Below are 12948 nucleotides of genomic sequence, written 5' to 3'. Positions count from 1 at the left end.
TGCCTTACCCACTATGCCGCCAGAGCTCCTTACCTTACTTACAGTTACCCATTTATGTTAACTGGAAAGGATACAGGTAAAGGGATGCATCAGGCAAGGTCTGAGAGAGGTCCCAGAACTAGGTTTCCCTTGTCCTCAGGGACATGCCATACCCTCTTCTGTGCATGGATGTTCTCACCAATCCAAGAAGCCCCAAAGAGGGAACTCTAAGGTCTAGGGTCCCTTGGTCACTGGGGCCTTATAGTTAGGATCAACCTAATAAATGGATATTCATGATTAACTGCATCAAGCCCCCTCCCTTCCTGAGGTCAGTTGCCAGGGTGGGGCCTGTGTAACCCCCTATTTATTTACACATGTTTAAGTGAATATACCATGACCTGCCAGGAGAATGAATGAATCTGTCTTGCAGAAAGTATAGCCAAACACTCCAAAGAGGCTTACTTTGGACATATTATCAGGAGAGACCATTCCCTGGAGAAGGACATCATGCTTGGTAAAATAGGGGGTCAGAGAAAAAGGGGAAGACCCTCAACGAGATGGAATGACACAGTGACTGTAACAATGGGCTCAAACATACCTACCTTGGGATGTCAGAGGACCAGGCATGTTTCATTCTCTTATACCTGAGGTCACTATGAGTTGGTGCACTTAACTCACCTTACAAGAGTAACTTTACGGAGCTCTGGTGGCACCCAACAAGTGCAGCCTGGCTATTTTAGAAAGACAAACCCATTGCTGTCAAGCCAATTCTGACTCAGCAACCCTATAGGACAGACTAGAATTTCCCCAAGAGAAATGCCTCGGGTTTCCAAGGCTGTAAATCTTTATGGAAGCAGACTGCCAAATCTCCTGTGGAGCAGCTGAAGGGTTCGAACCACCAACCTTTCAGTTATGAGCTGAGCACTTAACCACTGCACCACCAGAGGCTTCTTTTAGAAAGACAAAAGCCCCTTAATTGCTCGGGCTATTTTCAGAAATCAGAAACAAGAGACTGAATCTAGATTTTGTGTCACAAAGACCTATGCAATAATTCATAGACGTTTTTAGTAAAATGATTAGTGATAAAAATATTAAGGCCCTTTAAAATTGTGTAACCCCTTTTCCAGGGCAAACATTGCCCTAAACCCACTGCCATTGAGTCGATTCAACTGATAGCGACCGCCATTGGGTTTCCAAGGTGGTGAATCTTTACAGAAGTAGATTGCTCTGTCTTCGTTCCTTGGAGTGACTGGTGGGTTAGAACCGCCAATCTTCTGGTAAGCAGTAAAATGCCTTAGGCACTGTGCCACCAGAGCTCCTTAAAACATTGCCCTGGGAGAGTAAAAATTCCATTGCTCTCCTCCTCTCCTTGTTGACCTTCCTCCTCTTGCAGTTCCTAGTCAACCTAACTGATCCGCTTCTTCCTTCCGGCCTTCCCAGGAGTCTTGGCTAAACTTAAACCATAAATAGAGCACACACAGAGAACATCTGCAGGCCAGAGAAATGTGCCTTCTTCTCCCTTTAACTCCCTGTAACTGTGAACGGAGCCAGCACGGCTAACTGCCAAGTGAACCCCGCTTCCTGCTCTCCTGCTGAGGAATAGAGGAGCAAGGAGGCTGCTTGGAAAGAATCACCTCCTCCAGGAAGCCCACCCTAGAATGAGCCCAACCCCAGAGCAGCCCTACCTCTTCCAGAGCTCCCAAATGATTTCAGATCAAGGATATCTTAGAGCTGCCCTTGTAGCTGATTCAGGTGATGCAGGCTGACTCTAGGGGAAAGAACCAGATTGAAACGCTTTGGTTGTATAGCGGTTGAGGTGCTTGGCTACTGACCAAACTTAAACTTGTTTGGATGGCTAAACTCCTGAGGATGTGATGGGGGGCAAGGTAGCTGTAGTGATAGCAGCCTGACTAGGCCTGAGAGGCTTCTGGGGAGGAGAACCTACCTTGCCCCCCATCACGTCCCCAGGAGTTTAGCCATCCAAACCCTAATCATCCCTCAAGTCCTCATAACCAACTCAGCAAAGAATCTTCTTACTGATTGTACCACCGGATGGAGGGGAGGCGGGGACTTGCTCAAGACCACAGGTTCATTCGTGGTTGGCACAGGGGAGAACCACCCTACCATGCCCCTCCTACAGCTTTTCACATGCGATTCCCTCAAACCCACCCCAGGCAAGTGAATGACCAACCAGTAGTGAAATCTGACTCTGAAGCGCATGGAGCCTGTTGTGTGACCCCGGCAGGGCTGAGCACATCCTTCCCTCAGGCAGGGAAAAGCTCTCATTGGGCACAGTATCTCCTAAGAGACCTGCAGAATCAAGTAGAGATGAGGACTGAGGACGAGAAGGCTGGGTTCTCTCCTGAGAAGTGGTGAGACCTTGGGTAAAGCCTCTCTCTTGGCCTATTTCCTCCATCAATAAAATGAAATGATTGGGTAGAGAGTCATCCAATGGTAAGATTCTGTGGTTCTAGGATGTGAAACCCCTTTTTCTTAATTAACGCTTTTCACTGTTCCACTCACCTTCCACTCCTGTCCCCATCACACCTGCAGGTTCTCCCTGTATTAGATCCTTATTGTGGGCCTACACTTCCTTCCAGTTCTAAAAACCTTGCTGTTTTCTGAAGATATTGTCCTATCTCCTCACTTTACTATTTAACTTCTCAAAGAGTACACTTTCACACAAAACACTTCCAGATTCTGGGCGATCTGGTCTGTGCCCCACCGTCCCCCCTCACAGTGCCTACCACCACCTCCTGCATCCACATCCAGGGCTCCCCCAGCTCTAGAGCCTCTCCCTTCAGCCACACTCGCTGGAGCTTTCTGCTCTCCTAAGCCCACTTGGGAGCTCTGGTAGCATAGTGGCTAAGGCACTTGACTGCTAACCAGAAGGCTGGCGGTTCAAACCCACCAGCCACTCCTCGGAAGGAAGGTTGGGCAATCCTACTTCCATAGTGATACTGCCTCAGAAACCCAAGGAGGAGTCACTATGAGTCAGGGCTGACTCAACAGCACATAACAACAACAACAAGCCCACTTGGAGTCCTTCCTGGCTTTGTAACAGCGTCTCTCTCTCTTGGCCACTACTGTGCACCACAATGCAGAGTGCCCAGGAGAAAGGCAAGAAGGCAGCCCTGCAAGGCTTTCCTTTTCCTCCTAGGAGGAACTCACCAAGGCCCCAAGGTTCCCCCTCTTCTCCCCAGGTGATGTCATCTGCACCCAGGGCCTCAATCAATCACTCCTTCACCTCCCCCTGTGCCTGTGCTGGGCCCTAAGAACACAGTAAGACCACTCTCCCCACAAGTGAGACTCCCAAACCTTCTAACACCTCCTTTATGAGTGTCCCTCAGACCACCTCACAGTCATTGTATCGCATCTGGAATGCACACTTTTGCTCTCAAAACCTTCTCCACTTCTTGATTTGTTATGTGGTAGTTATGTTTATGTGTCATCTTCGCTGGGCCTGGTTGAGTGGCTGGGCAGCTGGTGGTAGTCATTCCCCATGATGAGATTGGCAGTCAACTCCGTGGTGGGATCTACCACAAGCAGCTGAGTAGCTGCCTTAGGGAATATGGTCTGCTTCCTGTATATAAACAGAAGCCTTGGGGAATGGTCTCTAGCTTGTAGCACACTTGGACCCTGCATGTAGCCGTGTCATTGTTCAGCAGCCTGCCATGCTCTGCCGACCTTGGGACTTACAGTGGACTTGAATTAATGGCCTGCCATGTGGTTTGGTAACATTGGGACTGTGTCATTTTATTTGTCGACCTTTAGCTTGTTAGCCTCAGTAGCCAGTAGCTGCCTGAGTGAAAAGATGCCTCTAGCTTCAGTGAGCCAGGAGCAAGAGGCAGAGCTGAAGCCCAAGGTCGAGGGGCTTTCACACAGCCCCTAGAGCTTGGAACTTTGAACTTGAACTTAAAGCCTCCAAATTTTAAGAATAAACTCCTGTTTGTTAAGGCCATCCCATTTGTGGTATATTCTTGTCAGTGGCACTAGGTAACCAGAACATGACTTAACACCACTACTGTCCAGTCAGCCTGGCTTCCACCTCAGTGAACTTTGTCCCCTCAGCTCCCTTAGCTCCCACCTCTCCTCAATCCAGACACCACCCAGTCCTGGCTCCATCCAGCCTCCTCACATGGTCCAGGCCTTCCATCTCCCTATTTAGATACAGTCTGACTACCACCCCAAAACCACTCTGACCCTGGGGTCAGAATCTGGTCACACCCTAAACCCCTTCTCTCTTCTGACACACTTCCTGAATAGCCCCATCCAGTCCCTGGCTTGAAGTATCCAAACCTGTGTCTCTAGCCTTGATCTCTCCCAGACCCCACCCAACTGCCTTCTTGACGCCTCCCATGGAACAGCTCAAAGCGAACATGGCCTAAAGAGAACTCTTAATTTCCTCACCGGGAGGAAATCTCTAGTTGTCCCCACCCTGGGAAATACCACCATCATTTCCCCAGCTGCCCACATCCAACCCATCAGCAAAGCTGTTCTGTTGTTAACACCTGCCCACTACCCTCCACCTCCTTTGCCTGCCCACCTGAGCCCAGACCCCATCATCAATCAGCTGGACCACACAGGAGCCTCACCTGCATCCACTCCTGCCCCCTCCTGTAACTCACTCTCTCCTCAGCTGCCAGCCTGAGCTCTTTTCCTCACCATCAACCTTCTCTTTTTTCCACTCTCATTAACTTTTTATTATGAAAATGCTCAAGTATATATAAAAGTTGAAAGAATACTCTGATAAATACTCATATACCCTCCATATAGATTCAGTAGTTGTTGAATTCAACAGTTGGTAAATGTCCCATCTTTACTATTTCCCAATAATATGTGCTTTTTCTTTGCTGACCCGTTTGAAGGAAGGTTGCAGACATGATGACAGTTCATCCTGAATATTCCAGCAGGCATCTCCTTAGAACATGAACATTCCCTACACAGTCACAGGCCCATCTTCATCGTGTCTAAAAACAGGAATCATCATCCCATAGCAGATAATACAGAAATTCTCCAGTAGCCTGGTTTGTTTTGTTTGTTTTGGTTTTTTTAAGTCCAGGATCTAGTCTAGTTCATACATTGCATTTAGTTGTTATATCCCTCACCTTAAAAAAAAAAAAAAAATGACTACTATTAAGTCAATAGTGAGGACAAGTGTCAAGAAGCCCTGGTAGCACAATGATTAAGTGCTCAGCTATTAACCAAAAGGTTAGTGGTTTGAACCCACACAGAGGCCCCACAGGACAAAGGCCTGGTGACTTGCTCCTATAAAGACTACAGCCTAGAAAACCCTGTGGGACGGTTCTGCTCTGCCACATTGGAGTCGACTCGATGGCACCTAACAACAGAACCATAGGGTCTTATGAATGTCCCAATCCTGAAATTGTCTTCAGATTGACCTTTGAAAGTCACAAATCAAGTTCAATGGCTTGTTATTGAACTTAAACTATAAACTCTTCATTCTCATGTCCAAAGCCCAGTGTGCTCTCCCTCCCTCCCCTTTACTCTCACCTTTGCCCCCTCCCCTGTCATGCCTCTCACTCCACTTCACCAACCATTCTCCACTTCCTCACATATGCCAGCTTATCCCAGTCTTAAACCTCTGCTCTGGCTCTTCCCTCTACCCTGGTGACAAATACGTCAAACTTTGAATCCTGCATTAGGGGGAAATAGCTACGAAAAAAGGACATTATTGGGACAACTAGGGGAGTTTGAAAATAGACTGTATGTTAGGTATTGTACCAATGTTAAATTTCTTGGGGGTAATAACTGTGGATTAAGTAGAAAAAAATGTCCTTGTTTTTAGAGATGTGTGCTGAAGCACTTAGAGGTGAAATGTCATGATGCCTGAAAGTTACTTTCACAAGAATTGTGGCAAAATGTTAAAAAGTGGTAAATCTGGGAAGAGGCCATATTGGTGTTCACTGCAGCATTCTTTCAACTTTTCTGTAGGCTTGAAATTTTTCAAAATAAAACGGGGGACACACAATGGAGTGTTATTCGGCCATAAAGAGAAATGAAGTTCTGATACATGCCACGACACGGATGAATCTTAAAGCTTGATGCTGAGTGAAATAAGTCAGATACAAAAGGAGAACTGTTGTATGATACCACTTAGGTGAAATACCTAGAACAGGAAGATACATACAGACAAAAGGTTATAGTGATTTCCAGGGGCTGAGGGGGGAGGAATGGGAAGTTATTGTTTAAGGAGTACTGGGTTTCTGTTTGGGGTGAGGAAAACTTTTTGGACATGGGTAGTGGTAATGATTGCACAAGGTGCTGAATGTAATTAATGTTATTGAATTATACACTTAACATTGTTAAAATGAAAAATATTATATTTTATTGCATTTTTTTAATAAAATAGGGGGAAAGATGGATAATGGAAAGAAAAAAAATCTTAATCCAGGAATTCTCAAATTTACACATGTACTAAAAATCACCTGGAGAGTTTGTTAAAGTGCAGGTTCCAGTGGTTTTGGTGGTGCAGTGCTGTGGTACTTAAGTTTGTGTGTCAACTTGGCTGGGCCTGGTTGAGTGGCTGGGCAGCTGGATGTAGTCATTCCCCATGCTGAGACTGATAATCAGCTCCATGGTGGAATTACTGGAACAGCTAAGCAGCTGCCTTAGGGATGTGGTCTGCTTCCAGTATATAAGAAGACAGCTTTGAGAAAGGTCTCTAGCTTTCTGGCACGCTTTGAGCTTGCATTTAGCCGAGTCTTTATTCAGCAGCTTGCCATGCTGGCTCTGCCCATCTGGGAACTCTTCCTGGACTGGAACTAGTGGCCTGCCATATTGTTTGCTAATCTTGGAACTGTCTGATTGTACTTGTTGGCCTTGGGTTTGTCAGCCTCAGCAGCCAGCAGCTGCCTGAGTTAAGAGAAGCCTCCAGCTTCAGTGGGCTGGGAACAAAAGGCAGACCTGAAGCCCAAGGCCAAGAGGCCTTCACCTAGCCCCTAGAACTGGCACTTTGAACTTGGACTTCTAGTCTCCTAAACTTTAAGAGAAAAAAATCCCTGTTTGTTCAAGCCACCTCTTGTGATATGTCTGTTATAGCAGCACTAGAGGACCAAAACAAGTGGTTAAGACATTTGGCTGCTAACCAAAAAGAACTCACCAGCAGCTCCATGGAAGGAAGATGAAGAAATCTGCTTCCATAAAAATTTACAGCCTTGGAAACCCAGTGGGGGCCACTATGAGTCAGAATCAACTCCATGGCAGTGAGTTTGGTTTGGGTTTGGAGAGATTCAGAAGGTCTGGGTGGGGCCCTGAAATCTGCATTTTAACTGGCCCCCAGGTGATATTGGGACAGGTCTACAACCACACCTTGGAAACTTTCCCTTAAGCTTTCATCCTAGAGTGCGACTGGCTGAGCACAACCTGCTCCCTCCTGGGTCCGGATAGCTGGTTGAAAAGGTCAGGCAAACAGACAGACACACGAGTTTACTGTGAGGTAAGGACTGAAGATTGTGGACATAGTAGAGGACAAGGGGAAAGTTTTTGCCCTTCTTCTCTAGACTTTGATTTCTGGGGACAGAGGTGACTCCAGGGGAAGAATGGAATCAGGGCCCCACACCTCTATTAGCAGGTGCTGCTCTGTCTCTGTTTCATATCCCTTCCCTTGGACAAGTCTCCTCCACTGTAAAAAGGAGGTCCCAACAGAGCATTTAAAATCATCCCTAAATTCCAATGTTCAATAAGCTTGGAGTCCTGCAGTCAATAAACACGGATGCATTCAAACAGGAAGCTTTGGTAGTGTAGTGCCTAAGGCATTTGGCTGCTAACCAGAAGGCTGGCAGTTCAAACCCACCAGCCACTCCTCGGAAAGAAGGTTGAGCAATCTACTTCCGTAGAGATATCCCCTCTGAAACCCAAAGCGGGGTCTCTATGAGTCCACTCCATGGAAGTCAGTTGTTTTTTTCCACTCCCCCCACCCCTGTTTCGCTGCAACAGCAGACATGTCATTCTTGCTTCTGGCCAGAAGGTGGCAGCAACACATCTCTTATATTCTGCTACCACCAGCCCAGGAGAGTTTTTTATCAGATGCCTCAGTTTAACCAACAATTGTTTGACCTAGGTCCTAATCTATGTAGAGGAGAAGACAAATGGGGCCTGATTGCTGCCCTCATATTGTTAGGGAGGAGAGAGTCAAACATAAATGGATTACTAGTTTATTAGCTGGGAGCTCTGGTAGCCTAGTGCCTAAGGCATTTGACTGCTAACCAGAAAGCTGGCGGTTCAAACCCACCAGCCACTCCTCAGAAGGATGCTTGAGCAATCTGCTTCCACAGTGATACTGCCTTGGAAACCCAAGGAGGGGTCACTATGAGTCGGGTCTGACTCCATGGCACACAACAACAACAACAGTTTGTTAGCTGTGCGACCTCAGGCAAGTTTCTTAACCTCTCAGTGCTTCAGTTTCTTCAACTGCAAAATAGGACTAATAACACCTGTGTCATAGGGTTAATGTACGAATTAAAAGTGACAACGTGTAAAACACTTAGCACAGTGCTTGGCACATAGGAAGCATTAGCTATTACTATATGATACAGTAAGGCACTCTGGTGGTATAGTGCCTAAGCCATTTGCTTGCTAACCAGAAGGTTGGTGGTTCAAACCCACCAGCCACTCCACGGAAAGCAGACAGGGCAATCTACTTCCATAAAGATTTACCCTTGGAAACCCCGGTTGGCGGGGTCTCTGAGTTGGAACCGACTCTGTGGCAGTGGATTTGGCTTTTGTTTTCATACCACACAGTGAGAAGAGTAATGAGATGGAAAAGATACCCAGGGTGTTCCCTAACTGGGAGGGGATGAAACATTGCCTGGTCCTGTCCATCCTCACAATCCTTGCTAGGCTTCAGCCCATTGTTACAGCCATTGTGTCAATCCATCTCCCACTAGGTCAGCTGGGAGGGGTAGAGACCTAAAATGGAGTTAATAAGGAAATGATTCCACTCTAGTGGCCACTCTGTCAGTGAGGACCCTGCAGTCGTTGGGCCAGGCTGGGTGAGCCCACTAGGAAAAGAGCAGAGCTGGGCCATTTCTAGCAGAGGCTCTTGCTCCCAGGGCCACTCAGGGTTGGCCCAAGCAGGATGCACCTTCCCAGAGAGAGAGCTGCTGTCAGCTCACTGTACCGCTTCAGACAAGCACTTTATCCCTTTGAACTTCAGGTGCTGCCTAAGTGATGGGGAAAGAGGACGAGGGGACTTGCGGGCTAGTGCTGAGTCCCACATCTGAGACACTGTAAAGAGTTGATGTAAAGTCAGCTTAGTCAGGAACAGCAGGACTCAAGAGCCAGGAACATAAAAATGAGGCACCTGGAAATGCAGAGAAATCTTGGCGAGGACCGTGGACTTTCCCCAGGATGTAGAATGGAGGTTTGAGCCAATCCTAGACCTCGAGGAGCAGGGAGATCCCAGCTGACACTTTGTGACATGTCATTTCTCCTCTGTGTCTCAGATTCCCCTCAGTCACATGGGCTGGGAAGAAGGCAGTCAACACTGAGCACCCACTGTGACCCTCCCAACATACTGGTTGTTTTACACCTAAGTTAGGTGGCACACCTTCTCCGAGAGGAAGCTGTCATCATTTCATTTTGCAAATGAAGAAACTGATGCTGAGAGAGGAGAAGAAACCCGCCCCCCCCAGGGTCTCACAGCTCGGACGGGCCTGATCTCTTCTCCGGGATCTCCTCCACTCCACTTCAGCCTCAGCTGTCCACTCCCTCAGTAACAACCCATGGAACCTTCTCCTCCAAAATACCGTAGCTCCAAAATCACTGATTCATGCATTCCTCCCTGAAAACAACTTCCTATCAGTCCAGCTGGCTCCTTCCTGCCTATGCACTTTGCCTGTCCTTAGGTCTTGTCTGCGAGTGCAGCTATGGACCGCTTTACTCTCCCAATCTCCCACCATCTCTTGCCTACACACCCCTCCTCATCCGGTTTTGAGTCCATGGTACATCATTTGGTAGCACTGTTGCCAGTAACCAAAACTGCATTGACAGTTCACTTTCCTTGGAAACATCTGAATGCATCCAATTGTTACTTCTCTACAAGCTTTTACCAGAACAGCCAAGGGAGGCAGGAGGAAGAGGGGTGATCATAATACGGGCTAATACTTAACATAGCATGCATTGTTGCCGGGCACTAAGTGCTTCCCTCCTAACATTATTCACAAGGAGCTCTGGTGGCATAGTGGTTAAAGAATTTGGCTGCTAACCGAAAGGTTGGCAGTTCGAACCTACCAGTCGCTCTGTGGGTGAAAGATGAGGCAGTCTGCTTCCATAAAGATTGATAGCGTCAGAAACCCTATGGGGGGCAGTTCGACTCTGTCCTAAAGGGCTGCCATCAACTCAGTGGCAGTGGGTTTGGTAGGTACTATTATTATCATCTCCATTTATAGATAAAGAAAATGGGATAAGTAGTGGTTTAATCAGCCCCCAAACCCAAAGCACCCAGCTAATTAAGTTGAGGAGCCATGATGGAACCCAGGCAGTCTGTCCAGAGTCCATCTCTTAATCAGCATACTGTTTGCCCAGCAGGCTGAAGAAGAACAAGGCCACCTCCCCTCCATCCATTAGTCAGGATGGACTGGGCTCCTTTCTCCTTGGGCTTAGCACTGCTCCCACCCTCTAGTGGAGACAACCCAAAAGTTCAGATCTTCTCCACAATCATTCAGGAGATTAAATAATATCAATAATAATAAAATTACCACCTTATATTTTCAGCCCTGATTATGTAGTCCTGAGCATGTTACAGGAGCTCTGGTCGTGTAGTGCCTAAGGCATTTGACTGCTAACCAGAAGGCTGGCGGTTCAAACCCACCAGCCACTCCTCAGAAGGAAGATTGGGCAATCTATTTCTTCAGCGATACCTCCTCGAAAACCAACTGACTGGACAGCAACGAGTGAGAAGCATGTTACATGTATTTACTCATTTAATCCTCCCGGCAACCCTCCAAACGAAACAAAACAAACTCACTGCCATTGAATAGATTCCAACTCCTAGACTCCCCCATTGGGTTTCAAATCTGTAAATCTGTACAGAAGCAGCCTGCCTCATCTTTCTTCCAAGGAGCAGCTGATGGGTTTGAACCACTGACCTTTTGGTTAGCAGCTAAATGTCTTACCCACTACACCACCAGAGCTCCTCCTGACAACCCTGTGAGGTGGAAACTACAATTATCCCCATTTTACTGAGGGACATGGAGGTTGAGTAACAAGCCTAAATCCATATCATAGAGAGTGGTGGATCAGATGGGAAGCTTGGCAGCTGAAACCTGGCCCTTAACAGTGAGCTTTTATCTACCTTACTTCCAGCCCCAAGACCTGAATCCTTCTTCATAAAGAGGAGAGGCCTCCCCTGCCTCTCCAGCAGGTCTGGTTCCACATCCAGGCCTGGTTACTTACTCCATAGTCCCCAGAGCGCTGCTGAAGAAGCCCTCTGGTCCCCTCCCCTCTCAGGCTAGGGGTAGGGGTGGTGAGCTAGGGGCTTGATTGAGGGAAGAACTGTGAACTCCCCTGAGCCCAGCCACATGGAGCTCAAAGGCTGAAAAGACTAGGCCTGAGTGGTCATCCAGGACCCCTCAAGAGTCCAAGCTTTGCTTTCCACTCCCCATGCACAGCCAACTCAGACTCCTAGCCAGCTTCCAGAGGAGAGCTGCAGGGGTAGGGCGGGGCCCACTCTGGGGTCAGTGGGGCTGCAGGCCAATGGCAGCAGGGGTTCAGAGCCCAAGGCTGTGGCAGAAAGCACCAAGCCTTTCTCAGCCCCTTCCCCACACCTGCCAAGACCCTCACCCTAGCCCAGCCAGGACCCTACCCCTCCCTGCTCCCAGGAGTTAGGGAGAGACAAGCACTGGTTTATGCATCCTCTCTCTCCCATCCTCCCTCTTCCCATTCCCCTGGCAACCAAACCAGACCCATCAAGAAGGACCTGGCAGCTGCGCAGGAAGAGACTAATGGCCCAGAGGGAAGGAGGGGTCTGGAGACGAGAGGAAGGCGGTAGGGATTCCAGCCAGGAGGGCGTTGGCCCATCTTAGAGGACACACAAAGCAGAGGAGGGCGTGGTTCCTCTGCCCTGCAATGCTGAGGAGCTGACCAGCTGGGAAGCTGCCCTCCTTTCTCAGCCAGAGACCCAGCCCGGAGCCCCAAACCTGCTTCCCCAGATGCCCAGCTCTCATCCTAGGGCCCACTGTGATGCATCGGTCTTTTGGAGATCTCCGAGCCCTCGGCGGCAGCAGCCCCATGGTGCATGGCTAACTCAACAGGCCTCAGCACCCTGGCTCCTGCAGACCATCTGAGCTTGCCTTCGTCTGCTCCTGGGCAGCCTGTGCCTGCTTTCTGGAAGCCATTTGACAAGCAAAGGCCTGACAGCAGCCTGCCCAACGATGACTCCAGGGTGGGGGAGGGTAGGACGGGTTGGATGTTTGTGTGTGTAATGCCTGTGTGGGATCCAGACATGCATCCCTTTGTGGACACAGGTTGTGGCTCTGTTCTGAGGCCTTCTCTCCTTTTTCAGTCCTTGGGCATTTGGAGGCGGACACTTTTTCTTTCCTCATCTCTTCCCTATCAGCTCCACCCATCCCTGGGTACCTGTAATTCCCCAACACTGAAAACCCAATTCCTGCCCCTCCAGCTATCTCTGAGCCTTGGCAGCAGCTGCCGCCCCTTACCCCCTCCCCTTCCTACCTCAGGAATCGCCCTGGTTCCCGTAAAGCCAGTGACTTCGCAGCAGTTGGTAGGGGGAAGGGAGAATCCAGTAAAGTCAGACTGCACACAGCCATCCATCCATTCCGCTCAGGCTCTGGCAGGGCACAGCCCCTCCAGAGCGGGATTCATTCAGAGCTGGGCCTAGAGACACTCAGCCCTGTCTGATGTGCCTCCCAGCCAGGGTCTAGGGCAGTCTGGATCTAGGGCCTGTGTCTTTAAGGCACAAGCAGGCAACCTCAGCAGTGCCAAGTG

The sequence above is a fragment of the Orycteropus afer genome, unplaced genomic scaffold (genome assembly GCF_000298275.1).
Source record: "Orycteropus afer afer isolate SDZICR_OR568_19922 unplaced genomic scaffold, OryAfe1.0 scaffold00045, whole genome shotgun sequence".
Lineage (NCBI taxonomy): Eukaryota > Metazoa > Chordata > Mammalia > Tubulidentata > Orycteropodidae > Orycteropus > Orycteropus afer.
This window is presented reverse-complemented; position numbering follows the sequence as displayed.